Source organism: Oncorhynchus mykiss, chromosome Y (genome assembly GCF_013265735.2).
Source record: "Oncorhynchus mykiss isolate Arlee chromosome Y, USDA_OmykA_1.1, whole genome shotgun sequence".
Taxonomy (NCBI): Eukaryota; Metazoa; Chordata; class Actinopteri; order Salmoniformes; family Salmonidae; genus Oncorhynchus; species Oncorhynchus mykiss.
The window spans coordinates 33,675,478-33,700,167 of record NC_048593.1 but is presented as its reverse complement, the minus strand read 5'-3'; the positions used below and the strand labels follow the sequence as shown (position 1 = coordinate 33,700,167).

General features: G+C 45.2%; 1 protein-coding gene across 1 annotated transcript in view; it reads right to left on the bottom strand.

Moving 5' to 3' along the window:
- Nucleotides 1–24,602, bottom strand: part of LOC118945288 (neurexin-2-like) — a 139,026-nt gene extending 114,424 nt beyond the window's left edge. Inside the window, exon 1 of the mRNA XM_036967714.1 lies at nt 24,381–24,602. The gene's annotated coding sequence lies outside the window, so the exon portion shown is untranslated. The remainder of the gene's footprint in view (nt 1–24,380) is intronic.
- Nucleotides 24,603–24,690: the final 88 nt, after the last annotated feature.

Below are 24,690 nucleotides of genomic sequence, written 5' to 3'. Positions count from 1 at the left end.
AATACTGCTTTTGCATGTAGCCTAATTAGCGCTATTATACAACTATTTGCCTTCTTACTTAACAGGAAACAAAAACCTAATCCATCAGTTCAACGTCTAGTTTTGATTTAAATTTGGTTGAGTTGTCAACTAAAATCAAATCAAATTTTATTGGTCACATTCACATTGTCATGACGTTGGCCTGTGGGTAAGGTTAATGAGCCCCAAAAATACCTAAATACCTTTCCCTCCTCTCTCTCTTGTTGCGCCTTCTTCACCACACTGTCTGTGTGGGTGGACCATTACAGGTTGTCCGTGATGTGTATGCCGAGGAACTTAAAACTTTCCACCTTCTCCACTGCGGTCCAGTTTATGTAGATAGGTAACAGCAGAGGGAGCACCCCCCTGAAGCCCACGATCATCTCCTTTGTTTTGTTGATGTTGAGTGAGAGGTTGTTTTCCTGACCCCTGTAGGCTGTCTCGTCGTTGTTGGTGAATTCAACATGAAATTAACAAAAAAATGTCAGCATACCATTGGATTAACGGTTGGGTGGGAAAAAAATTACGAAATCCCCTCACGTTGATGACTTTCTACAACTCCAATCAGTTTACCATGTTAATTCAACGTCATTGTTGTTGATGAAATGGTTTGGAAACAACGTTGATTCAACCAGTGTTTGTTTGCCCAGTGGAAAGCCTCTGGCTGTGTCATAGATAGCACAAACACACTGGAACTCCGGCTATCAAGTCAACTCCTTGTCACGCCAAACAATTGGCTTGACAAGGACAGCAATGGAGTTGGCGCGAGCACAAACAGATCAGGGACCAGGCTGTCATATACAGTTGAAGTCGGAAGTTTACATACACCTTAGCCAAATACAGTTAAACTCAGTTTATCACAATTCTTGACATTTAATCAGAGTAAAAAATCCCTGTTTTAGGTCAACTAGGATCACTTTACTTTACTTCACTTTGATTACTTTACTTTACTTCACTTTATTTTAAGAATGTGAAATGTCAGAATAATGGTAGAGAGAAGGATTTATTTCAGCTTTTATTTCTTTCATCACATTCCCAGTGGGTCAATTAGTTTACATACACTCAATTAGTATTTGGTAGCATTGCCTTTAAATTGTTTAACTTGGGTAGCCTTCCACAAGCTTCCCACAATAAGTTGGGTGAATTTTGGCCCATTCCTCCTGACAGAGCTGGTGTAACAGAGTCAGGTTTGTAGGCCTCCTTGCTGACACATGCATTTTCAGTTCTGCTCACACATTTTCTATATGATTGAGGTCAGGGCTTTGTGATGGCCACTCCAATACCTTGACTTTGTTGTACTTAAGCCATTTTGCCACAACTTTGGAAGTATGCTTGGGGTCATTGTCCATTTGGAAGACCCATTTGCGACCAAGCTTTAACTTCCTGACTGATGTCTTGAGATGTTGCTTAATATATCCACATAATTTTCCTACCTCATGATGCCATCTATTTTGTGAAGTGCACCAGTCCCTCCTGCAGAAAAGCACCCTCACAACATGATTCTGCCACCCCCGTGCTTCATGGGGGCGTTGGTGTTCTTCGGCTTGCAAGCCTCCCCCTTTTTCCTCCAAACATAACGATGGTCATTATGGCCAAACAGTTTTTATTTTTGTTTCATCAGACCAGAGGACATTTCTCCAAAAGTACGATCTTTGTCCTCATGTGCAGTTGCAAACCGTAGTGTGGCTTTTTTACGGCAGTTTTGGAGCAGTGGCTTCTTCCTTGCTGAGCGGCCTTTCAGGTTATGTCGATATAGGACAAATTTTACTGTGGATATAGATACTTTTGTACCTGTTTCCTCCAGCATCTTCACAAGGTCATTTGCTGTTGTTCTGTGATTGATTTGCACTTTTCGCACCAAAGTACGTTCATCTCTAGGAGACAGAACGCGTCTCCTTCCTGAGCGGTATGACGGCTGCCTGGTCCCATGGTGTTTATACTTGCCTACTATTGTTTGTACAGATGTACAGATGAACGTGGTGCCTTCAAGCGTTTGGAAAAAGTCTGGATGAACCAGACTTGCGGAGGTCTACAATTTTTTTCTGAGGTCTTGGCTGATTTCTTTTGATTTTCCCATGATGTCAAGGAAAGAGGCACTGAGTTTGAAGGTAAGCCTTGAAATATATTCACAGGTACTCCTCCAATTGACTCAAATGATGTCAGAAGCTTCTAAAGCCATGAAATCATTTTCTGACTTGTGTCATGCACAAAGTAGATGTCCTAACCGACTTGCCAAAACTATAGTTTGTTAACAGGAAATGTGTGGAGTGGTTGAAAAACGAGTTAATGACTCCAACCTAATTGTATGTAAACTTCCGACTTCAACGTCAAGTGTTAAAATGTATATATGTATTTACGTCATGTTTCATCTTCATATTATCTCATGATCTTCATATTATCTCATGATCTTCATATTATCTCATGATCTTCATATTATCTCATGATCTTCATATTATCTCATGATCTTCATATTATCTCATGATTTTCATATTATCTCATGATCTTCATATTATCTCATGATCTTCATAGTATCTCATGATCTTCATATTATCTCATGATCTTCATATTATCTCATGATCTTCATATTATCTCATGATCTTCATATTATCTATCTTCATAGTATCTCATGAGTTATGCCTGTGGTGTAAGTGTGCACTAGAAACACTCTGTGTCCTATAAAATGTGCTAAAACCGTAGATTGGTTTTTGACATGTTTCACCTTGATATTCTGTCATGTATATCATGATGTGGTACCGCTGAACACATATAGTTCCACTGCTAGTGGTTTGGGAGTGCTTCCTTTTAGGGAAGTGCACATCTCTTTGTATCACCCTCATGGTCCTGTGTCCATGCCCTACAAGGTGCAGTACGTCAGCACTAGGGTATGTCTTGGCTCTTATGGTTCCATGGTGGTTGTTTTGGGGAACTATGTAGGATCTTCATTATGATTACCCTCTTGCTGGAGAAATTGCCTCAATGCGTGAAATGTCAAACGTGTAGTGTATTTGAGGTTTAAAAAGGCTTCTGAATTTCCACTTTGAAATGTCAGACCCTTATGAAAAATGTATCAACCCCTTCCAAAATGTCCATTACTTATAATCCACATTTGCTGTTGCTGCAGGATTTTTTTTTCTTGCTGTAGCAAACTGTCTGAAATTAATATCCTACATCTGTACATCACATTAATTCCCCCTGTTTATCCCAGTACTACATTAAGGAGATGTGGAGAAGTAAGGTTGTCTTACTCAACACTGAGTAGAAAATATGCTGCTGAAATTAGCATCATATCTGTGTGTGGGTAAATAGCAAACAACACACACACACACACACACACACACACACAAAACACACAGAAACAAAGTCATTTGGTGGCTGATGATCAAACATCCCTGCAGTACGGGGGAGAGAGTGTGAGCGACGAGCTCATGAATAATTTGGTGGCTGTGCCACCTGTTCTAGGCCTCTGCTAGGACACACAGATACGACCTGTGACGTGACCCAATGACATCAGGAGGACTGTGTGTGAGGAGAGCTCTGCCGCCTACACTACGTGAGCACAGCAAGCTGCTACTGCTGTCTCACAGCACACTGCACACACTCACACCAGTCAACCTTGGTCATGATGAGGAGAGTCCGGATGCTGGACAGGCTGAGCTCAGAGATCACCAGGGCCCATTTTGCCCTCAACGGGGCCTCAGAATGCCAAACTGGCCAGCTAACAAGCCAAAGACTAATGGGTAATTGGGTATGATGCCCAGGACAAAACACTACATTTAGCCATGTTGTGTTATAGATACCAAGTATTTGGTCATCAGTAGATAAATACAGAAATTAAAGATATGTTGTTAACCAAGAACTTGTTTGCACAAATCCATGTCAAATATCAAGAAGTGTCTAAGTAACAGTTAATTTTCTAAATAAAACTTAAAATGGACTTGACCCAATTTAAATGATCTCCTGGCCATACAATATGGATAAATCTAGTCCAACCAAAACAGGGCCATCTCGAGATGAGGATATTAATGACCACTGTCATCTCATCGGCTGTTCACATTCTGATTCTGCTGGACACTGCTGTGCTGCATCTGACACAGTGAGAAGAGCAGAGGCCTGGGCTGAGAGAGAGAAAGAGAGAGAGAGGCTGGCCACCACCCTGGGCACAAACTACAGTCCATACATCAGTCAACCTACTGCTCAATGGCAGGATGTTATAGCCGCCAGAATGCAGCAGTCACAAATGTCCTCTGTCATGACGGGGGACATGCCCCAGGGTTGAACAGAGTAGTTCTACCTCAAATGTGGAGACAGTCTTGTACTAGAAACAATCATGTCTATGGTACATTAGGACAAATTAAATGTGGTTGGATTGTGTAAAATAATCAAGTATGTACAGCAAAGGTCTGGGTCAATTCAGGAAGTACACTGAAATTCCAAATCCAAATTCCAATTCTACTCAATGCTTTTCAATGAGGACAATTTGGCTTGCTTTCTAAATTGACTGGAATTTAAATGGAATTGACCCCAACCCTGATGTACAAATCAAAATCAAATCAAATTGTATTAGTCACATATACATATTTATCCGATGTTATTGCGGGTGTAGTGAAATGCTTGTGTTCCTAGCTCCAACAGTGCAGTAATATCTAACAATTCACAACAATACACACACATCTAAAAGTAAAAGAATGGAATTAAGAAATATATAAATATTAGGATGAGCAATATCCGAGTACATTTACTAAAATACAGTAGAATAGAATATAGTATATACATATGAGATGAGTAAAGCCGTATGCAAACATTATTAAAGTGACTAATGTTCCAATATTAAAGTGGCCATGGAATCCATGTATATGGGGCAGCAACCATGATGTACAGTGGATTCGTCATGAATGCAGATGGTGATCGAAAGCTGAAATGCCGTAGGGTTTATTGACCTACGTCAACTGTTCCTTCTCAGTCGATAAATGGTAATTTACATTGCTACAGCCATGTTGCTTTGAGCCGACTTCATTTAATTAGCTCCCTTCAGTTCCGCTCCTGTTGCAACCCTTTTAAACACGCTGTACACAAATGTGTCTGTTCATCAGCACAACATCCCATACTGCTCTGAGGGTCACACACATTACACCTGGATCACAGGAGGCTGGCGGCACAATAATTGGGGAGGACGGGCTCCTGGTAATGGCTGGAGCGGAATCAGTGAAAAGGTATCAAATACATCAAACACATGGTTTGACGCCATTCCATTTGCTCCGTTCCAGACATTATGAGCCTCCCCTCAGCAGTCTCTACTGGTGGATACATTATGAGCCTCCCCTCAGCAGTCTCTACTGGTGGATACATTATGAGCCTCCCCTCATCAGCCTCTACTGGTGGATACATTATGAGCCTCCCCTCAGCAGTCTCTACTGGTGGATACATTATGAGCCTCCCCTCAGCAGCCTCTACTGGTGGATACATTATGAGCCTTCTCTCAGCAGCCTCTACTGGTGGATACATTATGAGCCTCCCCTCAGCAGTCTCTACTGGTGGATACATTATGAGCCTCCCCTCAGCAGCCTCTACTGGTGGATACACTGTGTACGTCATACAGTTGACTGGAGCTAAGAGCACATGAAATACGTGCAGTAGAGTTCACCTACTGTAATTAAAAAACATTTTTAACTGACTCTGGACTTTGTACACTACAGTATGGGCTCTGGTTAAGTGCATGCATTGACGTCAGTCCCACGCCGTTGCATAAAATACATCAGGGGGGAACTGTATAGTATACCGACTGACACGGACTATATACACTTCACTCACTATTTACAGTTTACACCGTATTGGAATTATGAGCGTCTAATCATTCATCATAACCACTTCCTGAAAATACACTTGAATTCCAATTCCTCCATCATTAATATTGATGAACCACACAAGTGTCTAACTCTACAGTAGTAGCCTATCCTCATCTCTAGCGCCGTGAGGGGCTGATGAGTGCATTATTCATGGTGCTCTGACTGGCCTGGCAGTAGCCCTGGATACTGGAACTGTGGAGAGGGGTAAGCAGTTCAGTTGGACTTTACCGCATCTGGGATAGTGCTAACACCATTAGCTAACTGAGTAGTCATGTAATCGCACTGATCTGGAGGGTGTGTGAAACCTGAAGTGTTACGAGTTAACTGGAGCTATTTCAACTCATATCGCTGATGCACTGTGGGGGACACAATAGTATTCATAATGTTACTGTAAGTCCAGGCTAGGGCGGTGACGGTCATGGCATTTTGGATGACGGTAATTGGCTGCCATTAAAATAAAATGAATAGAACATGTGTCCCCATTCAAGTCAATGATAGCATAATGAGTGGACTGGTAGCCATTGCGAGTAGCAAAGCAGGAAGTAAAAGTAGGAAGTTTACCCATCAATATGTGCTGTGATTTGTTGATTAAACTCTAGTGACATAAAATACATTCAATTGCATGAGCGACAACAATTAACATCATTTGAACTAACATTCTACATTACCATGGCAATTATAGCATCACAATACCAGGCAGCCATTGCCAGTGTTCCCTTGAGTTTATCAGTCAAATTGCCACACGAATGCCTGGCTGTCCAGTCTTCAGTCAGCTGTTTGTACCACACACAAAACAATAATAAAACACAAAAAAAAATGTAAACGATTATGTTGCTTATTTTACTGATAGTCTTCATCCATAACCGTCAGTAACACGGTAATTGTGCCAGCCTTAAAGTCCCTTGTACCGCACTGCTGTGAGTTTGATTACCAAGACAATCATTACACCACAAATCATCTGTTTATTTTTCATACATGTGTTCACTTTAATGGCAAATGCTCATCTTCTGCTGGCTCATGTTGCCTGACATATTGTGTTGGGGACACAGGCAGCGCTGTGGGAGGTTAGCTCATCTTCTGCTGGCTCATGCTGCCTGCCATATTGTGTTGGGGACACAGGCAGCTCTGTGGGAGGTTAGCTCATCTTCTGCTGGCTCATGTTGCCTGCCATATTGTGTTGGGGACACAGGCAGCGCTGTGGGAGGTTAGCTCATCTTCTGCTGGCTCATGTTGCCTGCCATATTGTGTTGGGGACACAGGCAGCTCTGTGGGAGGTTAGCTCATCTTCTGCTGGCTCATGTTGCCTGCCATATTGTGTTGGGGACACAGGCAGCGCTGTTGGAGGTTAGCTCATCTTCTCCTGGCTCATGTTGCGTGCCAAATTGTGTTGGGGACACAGGCAGAGCTGTGGGGAGTTAGCTCATCTTCTGCTGGCTCATGTGGCCTGCCATATTGTGTTGGGGACACAGGCAGCTCTGTGGGAGGTTAGCTCATCTTCTGCTGGCTCATGTTGCCTGCCATAATGTGTTGGGACACAGGCAGCTCTGTGGGAGGTTAGCTCATCTTCTGCTGGCTCATGTTGCCTGCCATATTGTGTTGGGGACACAGGCAGCACTGTGGGAGGTTAGCTCATCTTCTGCTGGCTCATGTTGCCTGCCATATTTTGTTGAGGACACAGGCAGCTCTGTGGGAGGTTAGCTCATCTTCTGCTGGCTCATGTTGCCTGCCATATTGTGTTGGGGACACAGGCAGCTCTGTGGGAGGTTAGCTCCTCTCCTGCTGGCTCATGTCGTCTGCCATATTGTGTTAGGGCCACAGGCAACTGAGGGTGTGTGGAAACATGAACCCTCTGCCTTAGTGCCTTCCCCACTGAGGCTAAATGGCTCTCTGCTGAGGGTGTTTCTGTGTGCCGCTGTGCACAACCTCCGTCTAGTTCCACATGGGACAGACAGTCACACTGCAACTGGAAGAGCCCCGTCTGCTTGCAAAAACGACTACATTTGACATTTTAGTCATTTAGCAGACACTCTTATCCAGAGCGACTAGCCTTCTATGCTCTTTGATTCATGCGCTGTGCATAGAACATTATGGTGTCTGGTCTCTAGATGCTGCTGCCCTCATTCAATATTCAAAACATAATCAGACATTCATGGGATAGACTAGGTGAGGTTAACACATCATCTGTACTGTTTGGTAAGCCCTAAGGTAATGTAGGCTAGGACTATCCATATGTCCCCAAAGCATATCTTCAACTTGTGTCTTGTGGGCAGCTGTGAAACAGAGCAGAAGATTAGGCTTTGACAGATAACAGGCCTACCGCAGAGCTCGGACTGATAACAGACCTACCACAGAGCCCGGCTGGAGGAAATATTTAGTTTGCTTCTAGAGAAATGACTGTTCACAAAGAAAAGCACTCAGTCCTCTGATATACAGTAAATGTGCAGATGACACTTCCGTCCATTGATAGCCTCACACTAGTACCTTTCACTGGGGGTTGTGTTGAAATGTAGCTAGGACACAACATGGTAACAAGAGCAGTGCATCCCCACTGTAGAACATGAAAGTCAACCCGCCTGGGTGTTGTCACTGTGTTTAACGGGTATTGAGGGTATCAAGGAAAATGTTCACTGACCATTGAAAACGTTGTAATGCTAAAATCCATTTTCATGCCACTACATGGAAAAATTATATGTGGAGGAATATATTTAAAGTGATAAAATGGTGAGAGATGGAGGGATCCAAGAGATAAGGAGAGATTGTCCCATAATTTCTCTCTACCCTGGAATGTCACTATCCATCAGGAGCAGAAAATGACAGCTCGACAGGCTATCCTTAGGCTGGCCATACACCAGGAACATGATTTATGATCCTCAGTCACGACCCCATAAAAGCGCAAAGGCCCAAGGGAGAAGGAGAGACAGAAGACAACCTCCATGTTGCCAATTATGGTTACAAATGAATACATCCCTGTATGGCCTTCACTTTCAATTGATACTCTCGTCTGCCCGCATTCGTCATCTCCACACACAACCTTTTCACGTCGGGTTCTCTGACTTCTCTCCAGCCTGCCAGGGGTCGCATCACGCCCTGCCTACGCTTCTCCTGTCATCTCTGAATTTAAGCTTTTCATCTGTGGACAAGGTCTATACTCTACTACTCCATACGAATATATTCACAGAAACCATTTCCTAAACATGAATACAGAGAGGTGGCCACAGAACACACACTGGCAAAATAGTTCATAGAAAGATAGGAATTGACATTTATTTCCTAGGTTCTTAACCCATTTCAAGTGCCCATTTTCTCCTTCTAGTTCCAATATAGTTTATTATGTATGCACAGTACGTAAATGTATGGCTGAATGATAACCAGTGAATCCCAGTTGGCAGCAGCATGGACATGGACTCGATGAGGAACTCTTTGTGTGTACAGTGGTGTGCTCGTTGTCTGTTTGGTTTAATTTCGGTTTGGAGGAAGCAGAGCAGACAGAACTGTACTGTATAAAAGAGGAGAAGTGGATGGCTGTCACCCTCCATCTCTCCCTCCCTCCCTCCTTGCGATCAACCTTGGATGAAACTAGCTGTTAGACGATACAATATAATAGTCCCATTGTCTCGCAGCCAGCATTTCCCTACAAATAATGTATTGTGGTGGAGATAAATAAATACTAGCAATTCCTTTCAGTGTGAATATTAATTTGTACAATAAATGTTAAGTATCAGTTTCAAATTTGCACGGCCCTAGGACCAAACCAAACCACTTTTGCACCAAATGACAATCTTCTGACACTATATTCTGGAGGGGAACATTAGCCCAATTGATAGTGTCTTTTGGCTGGTGTTAACATTATGAAAAGAGATGGCTTCTTTTGAGGGAGGGGACTGTCCGTGGACGATAGAAACCCTGAATAGGATATTCAGGTATTGGAGTCCCAGTTAAAGACACATTCTACAGACAAAACCAGAAGTCTAGATCTGCATATTTCTGCAGAAAATGTAGATTTAATATCTCTTCACATCTACCTTCACATATTGGGAAATTCCCCTCCTGAATATAGTTACTGTTTCTCTTTCCTTATGGAAAAACAAGACATGCAAACACTACCACCTGCAGAGACGACAAATAATGTCATTCATCATTTGATTGAAATTCCCTGTGAATGACTTCATACCATCAACTGTCAAACGCCTTATGTTGATGCACACTTATAAAAGTAATGATGAATCCACAAGCCAGCCCACCACAGGCACGTTCTACCTTACCAGCTCTTATATCAAGACCCACTTCACACTGATACAGATGGTAGCACTGATACAGATGGTAGCATTGATACAGATGGTAGCACCGATACAGATGGTAGCATTGATACAGATGGTAGCACCGATACAGCTGATATTTGTTTGGCATCACAAACAAATACACGCACACAGAACACTCAATCAACAGAATACTTAAATATCAACTTTCCAAATGAAAAACCCATCTTGAAAGGAAATAGTCCAGTTTCCATTGGAAATGGGAGCAACAGATGTGACTCACACACTGATGTGAATGTTATTCCATATTCCTAAGGAAGGCTGACTCATGTATCATGCGGGCTCAGAGAGAACAGCCCTTCTTCCGTAATGGACTCACACGATTTCTATTTTGGAACAATGAGTAAGAGCTGCTCCCTCCCTGATGTATTCCCTGATGGATTCAACATCATCATTCTAATTCCATGAGACACTTACTTTGCCTCTCTCATCTGGAACCATGGTGGACAAAAACATCCCAGCAGTATTTGGGTAGAGGCGATAAGAGAGGTGGAGTATGATCTGTTCCTCTTTGCTGCAGCTGCTAACTTCCTGCCATATGCAAGCCTGGAGTAATTTGCATTCTTAAGGAAGTCTATAGGCTGCTCTCCATGTGTTGAATGAGCTAACACTACTGGGCATGTCTGTTCAAAGCCATGGCCAGGACAAGACACGAGATCTAGAAGAGAGCAGCCAAAACACACTGCAACACTGTCCTTCTGAATCAGTTAGCATCTCAACTGTGCTCCAACTGTCCTCTCCAGCCTCCCTCTCACTCTCATACCTTTGACTGCACAGAAGGCTGGTGAGGAGAGGACAGCTAATAATAATGGCTGGAATGGAGTATATGGAACGGTATCAAACACATGGAACCATGCGTTTGATGTGCTTGATTAAATTACATAGATTCCATTCCTGCCGTTACTAGGAGCCCGTCGTCCCTAATTAATGTGTCACCAGCCGCCTGTGCTTGACTGTATTTTTGTCTGCTACAACATGGCTCCTATTCTGTTTCCCAGGACAACATGTAACCTTCAGCTTAGCACTCTGTAAATACAGAATGTTCACTAGCTACCTGATCATCTTTATACCTCTTCATATCATGGTACTGTATGGTTGTTGGTGTAGGGCTTTGTACAAAGTACACTCTTGGAAAAAAAAAGGTGCCATCTAGAACAGGTTCCTCGGCTGTTCCCATGGGAGAACCATTTGAAGAACTCTTTCTGCTTCCAGGTAAAACCCTTTTGGGTCCCATGTAGAACCCTTTCCACAGAGGGTTCTACATGGAAGCCAAAAAGGTTATCCCATGGGAACAGCTGAAGAAACCTTGAGCAACCCTTTTTTTCTGAGAGTGTAGGGGGTGACATTTTGACAGCACCAAAAAAAATGAAAAACATTTCAAAAACTTGGCATAGCACTTCATTTGAATGAGTTACACAGTAGCCCCTCCTGCAGCTTGGAATACTGTTGCATGCATCACAAGTTCTACACAGACGTTTTGAAATGCATGAATCTACACATGTTGGTACTTCTCAAAATGAGGCCCTTGGTCCCACGTGGTTTCTCTCTACACAGACGACAGGGCCTGGGTGGAATGACACTTATAACGTGTCTGGGGAAAAGATGTGATGGAAGTGTGGAAGTCAAGAATTAGAAAGTAGACTTGGCTCTGCATAAACACACATCAGATGTCTTCTAGAGGAGCCGGTAAGCAGGCGCTGCAAAACAGCCGGTAAGCAGGCGCTGCAAAGTAAGCAGGCGCTGCAAAACAGCCAGTAAGCAGGCGCTGCAAAACAGCCAGTAAGCAGGCGCTGCAAAACAGCCAGTAATCAGAGCTGCAAAATAGCCGGTAAGAATGAGCTGCAAAATAGCCGGTAAGCAGGCGCTGCAAAACAGCCAGTAATCAGGCGCTGCAAAGTAATCAGGCGCTGCAAAACAGCCGGTAAGCAGGCGCTGCAAAACAGCCGGTAAGCAGGCGCTGCAAGTCAGCCGGTAAGCAGGCGCTGCAAGACAGCCGGTAAGCAGGCCCAATTTTTCAGTTTTTGATTTGTTAAAAAAGTTTGAAATATCCAATAAATGGCATTCCACTTCATGATTGTGTCCCACTTGTTGTTGATTCTCCACAAAAAAATACAGTTTTATATCTTTATGTTTGAAGCCTGAAATGTGGCAAAAGGTCGCAAAGTTCAAGGGGGCTGAATACTTTCGCAAGGCACTGTATATATATATATATATATCTATATATATCTGCCTACACACGCTTATAAATGGATAGTCATTGGCTCAATGACTGACAGTCTATGGGAACAGCTAGTATGTCATTGGGCTAACACTAGCAGCAATGCAACCCCTCCCCGCTACCCTTGCCACCAGTGCTGAAAGAAATCCTAGGAGAAACAATGTATAGACTATGTTGTTTATGTGTGGTTGGTTGGTGTATTGTGTGTGTGTGTGTGTGTGTGTGTTTAGAAGAGGGATAATAGTGGATGGAAATACCAATGGAGTTCTTCAAAAACAATTTCCTCAGTGTAATCATATAACCAAATGAGAGGACACATAATATAATACAGGGAAGACAGAGATTACAACGACTCACCAAAGGGAATTAAACCACAGACTAACAAATCAGGCTAGGCATCAACAGGGTTATTAAACCACAGACTAACAAATCAGGCTCGGCATCAACAGGGTAATTAAACCACAGACTAACAAATCAGGCTCGGCATCAACAGGGTAATTAAACCAGAGACTAACAAATCAGGCTCGGCATCAACAGGGTAATTAAACCACAGACTAACAAATCAGGCTCGGCATCAACAGGGTAATTAAACCACAGACTAACAAATCAGGCTTGGCATCAACAAGGCTAACTAAACCACAGACTAACTAATCAGGCAAGGCATCAACAAGGGTAATTAAACCACAGACGAAATAGTCAGGCTCGGCATCAACAAGGGTAATTAAACCACAGACTAACAAATCAGGCTCGGCATCAACAGGGTAATTAAACCACAGACTAACAAATCAGGCTCGGCATCAACAGGGTAATTAAACCACAGACTAACAAATCAGGCTCGGCATCAACAGGGTAATTAAACCACAGACTAACAAATCAGGCTTGGCATCAACAAGGGGAATAAAAACACTGACTAACTAATCAGGCTTGGCATCAACAAGGGTAACTAAACCACAGACTAACAAATCAGGCTCGGCATCAACAGGGTAATTAAACCACAGACTAACAAATCAGCCTCGGCATCAACAGGGTAATTAAACCACAGACTAACAAATCAGGCTCGGCATCAACAGGGTAATTAAACCACAGACTAACTAATCAGGCTCAGCATCAACAGGGGCAATTAAACCACAGACTAACAAATCAGGCTCGGCATCAACAGGCTAATTAAACCACAGACTAACAAATCAGGCTTCGCATCAACAAGGGGAATAAAAACACTGACTAACTAATCAGGCAAGGCATCAACAAGGGTAATTAAACCACAGACTAAATAGTCAGGCTCGGCATCAACAAGGGTAACTAAACCACAGACTAACTAATCAGGCAAGGCATCAACAAGAGTAATTAAACCACAGACTAAATAGTCAGGCTCGGCATCAACAAGGGTAATTAAACCACAGACTAACTAATCAGGCAATGCATCTACAAGGGTAATTAAACCACAGACTAACTAATCAGGCTAGGCATCAACAGGGTAATTAAACCACAGACTAATAAATCAGGCTCGGCATCAACAAGACCAGTAGCTGGCCTTTTACACCTGTATGTCCCCTCTACAATACCATCCAGATTTTAAGTAACAATCTTGTCAAACTCTGCAGAGTCTGGCCCTAAAACCTTTGCCTGACAACATGAATTGACTTCCGCTCCACTGATTGCTCCATACAGTCTGAACCTGTTTGTGCTGACGTCAAAATGACATGATTCATGAGTCGTGTTAGCCAGCTCTGGTCCAACCCATCGTTTTCTGGGACCAATCAGAACGGTTTGGATATGTTCGCATTCGAGAAGTCGTTGCCAACATTCCAAAGTATCCCTTTAAGTATCAGGGAATTACAATGCATTTTGAGGCTGAATGAGTATACGTAACTAGCATAAGTCCTACAGGACCCCATACAAAAAGAATGACCATATTTTCAGATAAAAGAGCACAGAGGTGCTACTGTACAACAGTTACTGTGACTCAGGCTCACACACAGGTAGTGAAGTCAAGCCCCATTACTGAATAACACGAGGTTACAAAGAATTCTGTAGTGCATCTTGCGGTGTTGCATTCAAACTCAGCGTTCTTACTCACACACTCCCACATAGAGGGTGTGAAGTAGTGCTCATTGGGAAGAGATCATTTTCTTTACTGTCAAAACACATCCACTAACGCAGAAGAATCATACAGAAAATTGCCATGGAGAAAATAGCTACGATTTGCAGGTATCAGAGATCACTGCAGTGGTTCTCAGTGAAACTCAACCAAAATTGAGCATCTGTCAAATTGCCACTTCAGCACCTAAGTCAGGATATGCAAATTGGCCAACTACATGAACAAGCATTCTGAAAATAACTGGAGTGATTATGAAATACATTCCGTGGTGTTTTTCCGCAACTCTTAACAAGATTTTTTGAATTGCTGAGATTTCCTTAAAAGCATCCTCCAACGCAAAGACCATTATAAACTACAGTGTAGTTCCATCCTCGAAATACACGCAACACAAACCAGGACCATGTCTAGTTCCTAGAAGCAGAATAAGCCAAATCAAACTATGAATTTGTGTGCAGCAAACAACCTAGCCTGGCTACCCGTCCACACCGTTCCGGAAAAATGGACGTTCCTTCTCCACGATGATTCTGGATTTGCCTCCCCTATGATTTGTAGAACACAAAGAACATTCTGACGGTTCTGATTGGTCCCAGAAACCGATGGATTGGGCCAGAGCCGGTCTACATGATGACTTCATCAATTTTGATACTCTGATTAGTTAAAGACAATCCAATCGTTGATGAATTGGTTTTGTAGCGCGCCCCTCATTTTGACGTTACACAAACGTCTCCTAGGATGGCAGATTCAGACTGAATGTATGTAGCGATTGATATCAGAGGAATTGATTCAGGGTGAGTTGTCAGGCAACAAACAACCGTCATCTTGTCTCACACATACCCTCCTCAGAGTTCTGCACCACAACAGCAGGGGTAAACATTTGGATTGGTGAGCAGTGACATCGATGTGCTGCGGAGGATCTACATGCAGGCAGGAAGACACTTGAGACAAGCTGCTTTAGAAGAGACATCCTAAGGGAGGGCACAAGCATTTTTTGCAATGCGGCATAGGGATGGATTTTCTGTGCGTATACTATTCCAAATCAGCATGAATCTCTCTACCAGAGGAACGGCCTGCAGAGACAGACAGTGTGAATTGAAATATCGGAGTGTGCTCCAGCTTTTATCAGCATGGCCCTGCTCACCAGCGGTGCCTGGGCCCCGCACAGGGCAATGTGATGGATGGACACCCAGACAGCAACATCTCAAGATTTACACATTGCCTGATGCGTCACTCACTGACCGATTGCGTCCAAGTAAATCGCAGGTCTGGCATCAATGTGACACGATAAGCAAGAGGGACTGAGGAAGAAACAGCAGACCCTTCTTCTTCTTCATCTTATCCCAGGTCCTTGTTTTGTAAAAGGTGAATCCTTTCTCTGCCTCCTTTCCCTTCAATCATGCTCTTCTTCTACAGAGCCATTCTCCTCCTGCTGCTTTCTGTCAGAAGAGACTGGGAGTCTTTATTGAATGATGGCTGTGTTTGCCATGGCTTTAATACATCTGATCCCCAGGGTGACTGGCCCTAACAACACAGTACTGATGGGTCCTTTCTAAATCTGCTTTACAGCAGCGGGCCAACATTGGTGCACTTCTGTTGGGGTTGCCATTTGTTTCCATGGACTACCTGCATAATGTATTATCCTGACAGGCTGATATCCTGTTTCATATCTCTAAGGGCATAGACTACACTGGCCACATTTTATTTAACAGCACAGTTGGAGTATTCTGCCCTCCTGTGGGTCACAGAGTAACAGTGGTGTATCAGCGGAAATACAGTCTTAACGTAACGTTACACATCCCAGCGTGGGAGCTAAACAGAGACAGGACCACTTTCTGCACACAGTATCACCACTAGCGTCTTTGCTCCTCCGACTATTAGGTTTCGTTATCAGCCTATTACACAACTCATGGTGATGCTTGACACAGTTAACATGTAATAAACAAAAATGTTGAATTCACAACACTGAGTTGTGCTAAATCCATGTACAAACTGTGCCTTCCTGTATTAAACTTATGCAGCAAAAAAAATAGTATTCTATTCTACTGAGCCATTTACTTTATGTTCCTATTCTTATATTTGTGTTATTTCTTATTGTTGTTCCATTGTGGAGAAGGAACCTGCCAGTAAGCATTTCATTGGCAGGTGGGTACCATGCGTATCCTGTACATACGACTATTAATGCGACTCATACAGGAGTTTCCTGTGTAAACTTACTGAAAATGCAAAGTCCCTTCCAATACTCACTGCATGGGGTTATGACTTGTTATGCAAATTGGACTAGAAAGACAAACTGACTCATTACAACAGGCTATGTGGCCGGCATTTCTAACATAGCATTGTGATGTCTAGCTCTCTCTGATTTAAGCTCATTTAAACACTGGCTATTCCCAGAGAACCACACACTCCCACATCCAATGTGTTGCTGCATCCTGAGAACCACTAAATCTTCTACTCTTGCTCCCTCTCTCTTCTCCAGATCTCCTCTCACTCTTTCTCCAGATATCCTCCTCTCTCTCTCTCTCTCTCTCTCTCTTCCACAGATCTCCTCCTCTCTCTCTCTCGCTCTTCCACATATCTCCTCTCTCTCTCTCTCTCTCGCTCTTCTATGGATCTCCTCTCTCTCTCTCTTCTCCAGATCTCCCCTCTCTCTCTCTCTCTCTCTCTCTCTCTCTCTCTCTCTCTCTCGCTCCTACAGATCTCTTCCCTCACTCGCTCTCTCTCTTCTAGATCTCCTCCTCTCTCTCCTCCAGATCTCCTCCTCGCGCTCTCCTCCAGATCTCTTCCCTCACTCGCTCTCTCTTCTAGATCTCCTCCTCTCTCTCTTCCAGATCTCCTCGCGCTCTCTCTCTCCTCCAGATATTCTACTCTCTCTCTCCACCAATCTCCTTCTCTCTCTCCTCCAGATCTCTCGCTCTCTCTCTCTCCTCCAGATCTCCTACTCACTCTCTCCTCCAGCTCTCTTTCCCTGCTCTCTCTCTTCTACACTCTCCTTCTCGCTCTCCCTCTCCTCCAGATATTCTCCTCTCTCTTTCAGATCTCCTCCTCCAGATCTTCTCCTCTCCTGTAGATCTCCTCCTCTCTCTCTCTCCTCCAGATCTCCTCCTCGCTCTTTCTCCTCCAGATCTCGCTCCTCCTCGCTCTCTCCTCCAGATTTCCTCCCTTGCCATCTCACTCCTCCAGATATTCGCCTCTCTCTCTCCGCCGGATATCGTCCCTCACTCTCTCTCCTCCAAATTTCCTCCCTCGCCCTCTCTCCTCTGGATCTCCTCCTCACTCTCCTCCCTTGCTATCTCTCTCCTCCAGATATTCTCCTCTCTCTCCTCCAGATCTCCTCCCTCGCTCTCTCTCTCTCCTCCAGATTTCCTCCCTTGCCATCTCTCTCCTCCAGATATTCTCCTCTCTCTCTCCTCCAGATCACGTCCTCGCTTTCTCTCCTCCAGATCTCCTCTCTCCTCTCTCGCTATCTCGCTCCTCCAGATATGCTCTCTCTCTCCTCCAGATCTCCTCCCGCGCCCTCTGTCTCCTCCAGATCTCTTCCTAGCTCCCTCTCCTTCAGATCTCCTCCTCACTCTCCTCCCTCGCTATCTCTCTCCTCCAGATATTATCCTCTCTCTCTCCTCCAGATCTTCTTCCTTGCTCTCTCTCTCTCCTTCAGATCTCCTCCTCGCTCTCTCTCGCCTCCTCGCTCTCTCTCGCCTCCTCGCTCTCTCTCCTCCAGATCTCCTCACTCACCATCTCTCCTCCAGATCTCCCTCGCTCTCTCTCTCCTCCCTCAGTCTCTCTCCTCCCTGCTCTCTCTCCTCCCTCGCCATCTCCCCTCCAGATATTGTCCTCCAGATCTCCTCCCTCGCCATCTCTCCTCCAGATATTCTCCTCTCTCCTCCAGATCTCCTCCCTCGCTCTCTCTCTCCTCCAGATATTCTCCTCGCACTCTCGCTCCTCCAGATATTTCCCCCTTTGCTCCAGATCTCCTCTCTCTCTCCTCCAGATCTCCTCTTGTCCCTCTCCTCCAGATCTCCTCCTCTCCCTCTCTCTCGCTCATCCAGATCTCCTCCTCTCCCTCTCTATCGCTCCTCCTCCTCTCTCGCTCTCTCCTCCAGATCTCTTCCTCTCCCTCTCTCCTCCAGATCTCCTCCTCCTCTCTCTCGCTGTCTTCCTCTCCTTGTCTCTCTCTCCCCTCCAGATCTCCTCCTCTCTCTTGCTCTCTCCTCCAGATCTCCTCCTCTGTCGCTTTCGCCTCCAGAAATCCTCCTCTCACTATTCTCCACCAGCTCTCCTCCTCTCGCTATTCTCCTCCAGCTCTCCTCCTCTCACTATTCTCCTCCAGAACTCCTCCCTCGCTCTCTCTTTCCTCCAGATATTCTCCTCGCTCTCTCTCTCCTCCAGATATTTTCCTCTCTTTCCTCCAGATCTCCTCTCTCCCCTCCAGATCTCTCCCTCCTCCAGATCTCCTCCTCTCCCTCTCTCTCCTCCTCTCCCTCTCTCCTCCAGATCTCCTCCTCTCTCTTGCTCTCTCCTCCAGATCTTCTCCTCTGTCGCTTTCGCCTCCAGACCTCCTCCTCTCACTATTCTCCACCAGCTCTCCTCCTCTCGCTATTCTCCTCCAGATCTCCTCCTCTCACTATTCTCCTCCAGAACTCCTCCCTCGCTCTCTCTTTCCTCCAGATATTCTCCTCGCTCTCTCTCTCCTCCAGATATTTTCCTCTCTCTCTTCCAGATCTCCTCGCGCTCTCTCTCTCCTCCAGATATTCTACTCTCTCTCTCCACCAATCTCCTTCTCTCTCTCCTCCAGATCTCTCGCTCTCTCTCTCTCCTCCAGATCTCCTACTCACTCTCTCCTCCAGCTCTCTTTCCCTGCTCTCTCTCTTCTCCGCTCTCCTTCTCGCTCTCCCTCTCCTCCAGATATTCTCCTCTCTCTTTCAGATCTCCTCCTCCAGATCTTCTCCTCTCCTGTAGATCTCCTCCTCTCTCTCTCTCCTCCAGATCTCCTCCTCGCTCTTTCTCCTCCAGATCTCGCTCCTCCTCGCTCTCTCCTCCAGATTTCCTCCCTTGCCATCTCACTCCTCCAGATATTCGCCTCTCTCTCTCCGCCGGATATCGTCCCTCACTCTCTCTCCTCCAAATTTCCTCCCTCGCCCTCTCTCCTCTGGATCTCCTCCTCACTCTCCTCCCTTGCTATCTCTCTCCTCCAGATATTCTCCTCTCTCTCCTCCAGATCTCCTCCCTCGCTCTCTCTCTCTCCTCCAGATTTCCTCCCTTGCCATCTCTCTCCTCCAGATATTCTCCTCTCTCTCTCCTCCAGATCACGTCCTCGCTTTCTCTCCTCCAGATCTCCTCTCTCCTCTCTCGCTATCTCGCTCCTCCAGATATGCTCTCTCTCTCCTCCAGATCTCCTCCCTCGCCCTCTGTCTCCTCCAGATCTCCTCCTAGCTCCCTCTCCTTCAGATCTCCTCCTCACTCTCCTCCCTCGCTATCTCTCTCCTCCAGATATTATCCTCTCTCTCTCCTCCAGATCTTCTTCCTTGCTCTCTCTCTCTCCTTCAGATCTCCTCCTCGCTCTCTCTCGCCTCCTCGCTCTCTCTCCTCCAGATCTCCTCACTCACCATCTCTCCTCCAGATCTCCCTCGCTCTCTCTCTCCTCCCTCAGTCTCTCTCCTCCCTGCTCTCTCTCCTCCCTCACCATCTCCCCTCCAGATATTGTCCTCCAGATCTCCTCCCTCGCCATCTCTCCTCCAGATATTCTCCTCTCTCCTCCAGATCTCCTCCCTCGCTCTCTCTCTCCTCCAGATATTCTCCTCGCACTCTCGCTCCTCCAGATATTTCCCCCTTTGCTCCAGATCTCCTCTCTCTCTCCTCCAGATCTCCTCTTGTCCCTCTCCTCCAGATCTCCTCCTCTCCCTCTCTCTCGCTCATCCAGATCTCCTCCTCTCCCTCTCTATCGCTCCTCCTCCTCTCTCGCTCTCTCCTCCAGATCTCTTCCTCTCCCTCTCTCCTCCAGATCTCATCCTCCTCTCTCTCGCTGTCTTCCTCTCCTTGTCTCTCTCTCCCCTCCAGATCTCCTCCTCTCTCTTGCTCTCTCCTCCAGATCTCCTCCTCTGTCGCTTTCGCCTCCAGAAATCCTCCTCTCACTATTCTCCACCAGCTCTCCTCCTCTCGCTATTCTCCTCCAGATCTCCTCCTCTCACTATTCTCCTCCAGAACTCCTCCCTCGCTCTCTCTTTCCTCCAGATATTCTCCTCGCTCTCTCTCTCCTCCAGATATTTTCCTCTCTTTCCTCCAGATCTCCTCTCTCCCCTCCAGATCTCTCCCTCCTCCAGATCTCCTCCTCTCCCTCTCTCTCCTCCTCTCCCTCTCTCCTCCAGATCTCCTCCTCTCTCTTGCTCTCTCCTCCAGATCTTCTCCTCTGTCGCTTTCGCCTCCAGACCTCCTCCTCTCACTATTCTCCACCAGCTCTCCTCCTCTCGCTATTCTCCTCCAGATCTCCTCCTCTCACTATTCTCCTCCAGAACTCCTCCCTCGCTCTCTCTTTCCTCCAGATATTATCCTCGCTCTCTCTCTCCTCCAGATATTTTCCTCTCTTTCCTCCAGATCTCCTCTCTCCCCTCCAGATCTCTCCCTCCTCCAGATCTCCTCCTCTCCCTCTCTCTCCTCCTCTCCCTCTCTCCTCCAGATCTCCTCCTCTCCCTCTCTCCTCCAGATCTCCTCCTCTCTTGCTATTCTCCTCCAGATCTCCTCCTCTCACTATTCTCCTCCAGATCTGTTCCTCTCGCTATTCTCCAGATCTGTTCCGTCTACGTGGCATCTAAGCAGCCTCTCAGGATTCATAATGACTTGCAGTTATTTTGGGCTGTTATTCTCTGTTTTTAATAGGTACCAATCAGATACCCTTTGTCAATCAGCTGTTAGTGCTGCTTCCTGGCTCTTCCTGGATCTTAACATTATCCTTCTGGATATAAATACAATCAATCTCAAGTGTTTCCTCAAGAAAATAGCACAGTGACCCACATGGGATTTCAACCATAATGCCTTGTATTCCACATAATGCTTTGTATTATTGTCATGTGCACATGGGAACCTACGGCATAAAGCAAATCATTCCAGTTAGTAAGCAAAGTTCAACAGAGCCAAAGCCCCAGAATGAAATACATAAAGCAGTGATCCCTGAAGGTGTAGAGAAACAAATATCTCAACAGTGACCTTTTTTCCTCTTCGTCATCCAGGGAAGCGATCTCTGTTTGGCTGTATGTGCAGCTGGCATGCGGCTGAGTCACGCGTCAGGCCTGATTAAAAGCAGCAGTGCTCTCCGGGCAAGGCCCATTTCTCTGGCAGGGCCAGGAGTGCAGTGGGCCAGGGCCACTGTACTCAGTCTGTAGACATGACCTTGGTGGGGCATGATGGAGAAGGAGACACACAAGCCAGAGTGACACATGGTGTTTATAACCCCGCAAACTCACACACACACCACACGCACGTCATCTCCAATTGGGCTCATCATAACCTCAAGCACTACTCCCTGTCTCCTTCAATGCATATTGACTGATATGCTTTGACTGAAACATTTCTGAAGAGAATCAAATCTACTTACAAACCAAATACTGCTGCATTAGTTAAGTCTCTACAGCTGTCATTCAAATAATACAACTATATCAAGATTATTTTTTAAACAAATTGCGTAAATATACATATTTATTTTATCCCTCAACGGGCTGAGTTTTCCTCATTATGAATACATCAGAAACAGTTCCAGAGGGATGAAGGCACCACTCTGTCGGCTGTGATGTGACAGAGAAAATAACATCAGCTCTAATGCATCACAGCTCTGGAGCATGAAGCAACCATGTTTCTTAGGACAACAGACGGTGCAATGTTCACTGCAGTAACATCCTTAGGGTGGTAAAGTAAAGACATCCAGCAGCTTCCCGCATACAAACTGTTGCTTATAGATAAGCGTTGTTCAAAGGCTGGGACATACAGCACAGGGGTGCTGTCCACAAGTGTGGTGCTGAAATTAGATACCATCTCACTGAGCAGGGCAGCAGTCCTCTCATCTGCTTCTAGATAGAGATGAATTGAACTAAGAAATCAGTGTGTTTTACTATTGTTTGGATTCACCGTATGGCAACCAAAAGAGAGACCAGTCTTTCTACCCCCGCCATCATACATTCACATTAGAATCATTTAGCAGTTGCTCTTATCGGGGGATTCAAACCAGAAACCTTTCGCTTACTGGCCCAACGCTCTTAAACGCTAGGCTACCTGCCATCCCTTCACTGATAATTAATTTCCCGTTAACATGTAATGGTCTAATGGCCAGTGGCAATCAACAAGGTAATCTCTGTCTCTCTTCTCACGGCAATTAAAACACTAGCACCGGGTCGAGAAGACATTAGTGGCACTGTGAGAAAGAGAAAGAACATGGGGGAAGGAATCCAACAGTCATCCTGGTCCTTCCAGAGCCACCTCCTCACATGCTCTATATGGAGTTGTATGGCACATCCAGATTATGGGATTGTTGTGTTGTTTTTATACTCAAGCTGCCCTTCTGGTCAGGCCTCTCTCCTAAAAAGAGATATGATTTTTCATCTCAAGTGATAAATGGCTAAAGAAAGGATCAACACAAACAAAAATATGTAATTGTGGGAATAAGAAGCTTCCTCTGTATCCGATAGGCTACCTCTTTACTTTGTTTGAACAGGGCTGATTATCAGATAGCTGTAGGCTACGTTTGACCACTAATCAGATGGCCCAGAAAGACAAAAATCAAACAAATCCTATCTGTAAGCTATTTAAACATAACATGTAATCAGTCTGCTTGATCACCCTTGGAGGCTAATCGGTCAGTGCGCTGCAGTTCCAAGTCTGAGTGAGTGAGGCCCTGTTGCTGGATCAGTTTGACCACTGGGGTGTCAGGTGCAGGTGTGATGATTCTACGTCATGTGAAGAAAAAAAAAGAGAGAAAGATATTGTTTATTTCACTTTTGTTTATGATCTAGTTCACTTGCATTGGCAATGTAAACATATGTTTCCCATGCCAATAAAGCCCTTTGAATTGAGAGAGAGCTAGCTGCGGACAGTTGGTTATAAAGCGCATCACACTAGGACACCTCTACCGGCTGACAGTAAGGTGCCGATGGTGTGTTACCCTTAATGGGGAGCTGAGAAGATACACCACCAGAGGCCTGAAGTGGCCTTATGTGTTTAAGTTCAGTTACTTCTCACAGACAGGGAGATGACCCCAGGTGTGTGTGTGTGAGAGAGTCTCACCAATGTCTGGATCAGAAGCTTACTTCATTCCAGAGGAAACAAATGCGATGAAATGACAAAAATGAAAAAAATGACCTAAAACACAGAGCACCACCTTGACAATAGTTTCGCCAAATGTAAAACTGGCCAGTTGCCTACATCTGCTTATAGGCTACTACACGTAATAACGTCTAATTCACACTGTTCACCATTGCGCGATGTGAGCCAGCAAACAAGCAAAATCTGCGGGCAAGCTTGCCAAGCCACTACTACCCGCATGCAATAAAGCGACTTTATGCTCTCATATATATATATGAGTTTGACTGTCCTCTCCCCTCAATTGATGCTGCTCTAAGCCAGTCAATACATAAAGAAACGGAATGACTCCGAGAAGCCTCATTTATAGCATAAATATAACGCATGTCCTATTACTTGACGACAGACAATGATTATTTAATGATTGGAAAGCAGGATATTTGTAGGCTAGTGCAGACAATCACAGGTCTGATGATAGCGATAGAGATCCGTCCTGCAAAATCAAACCTCGGTTCAGAGTCTACAGATACAATATTTACTGAAACACATGGAACAATATGTCAATGTTTATTTTCGAAGTCATTCCCCAGAGAAATGTGCAGTGGTCTCACCTGGGCATTATTCTGTGCTCCAACACCCGATAGAAAGACAACGTTCCGGGCAGTCTTTTGAATATTTACATGGAGGTGATATGCTGCAGACTTCTTCGTCTTCCGGAAGGACAGACTTCAGACTCACATGCCGTTATGAGCCCAGCCGATCCACCTGCATCCCCGCATTAGACAATGGTTGTCTTCCTACGCCGCACAGAAGGTAGCAGCATCAATCCCCGTACTCACCGGTGCTGATTGTTCCGTATATGGTTGAGGGCGCGGTCAGCAGCAGTTGACCAATCATTTCCACTCCCAATGAAACTTACAT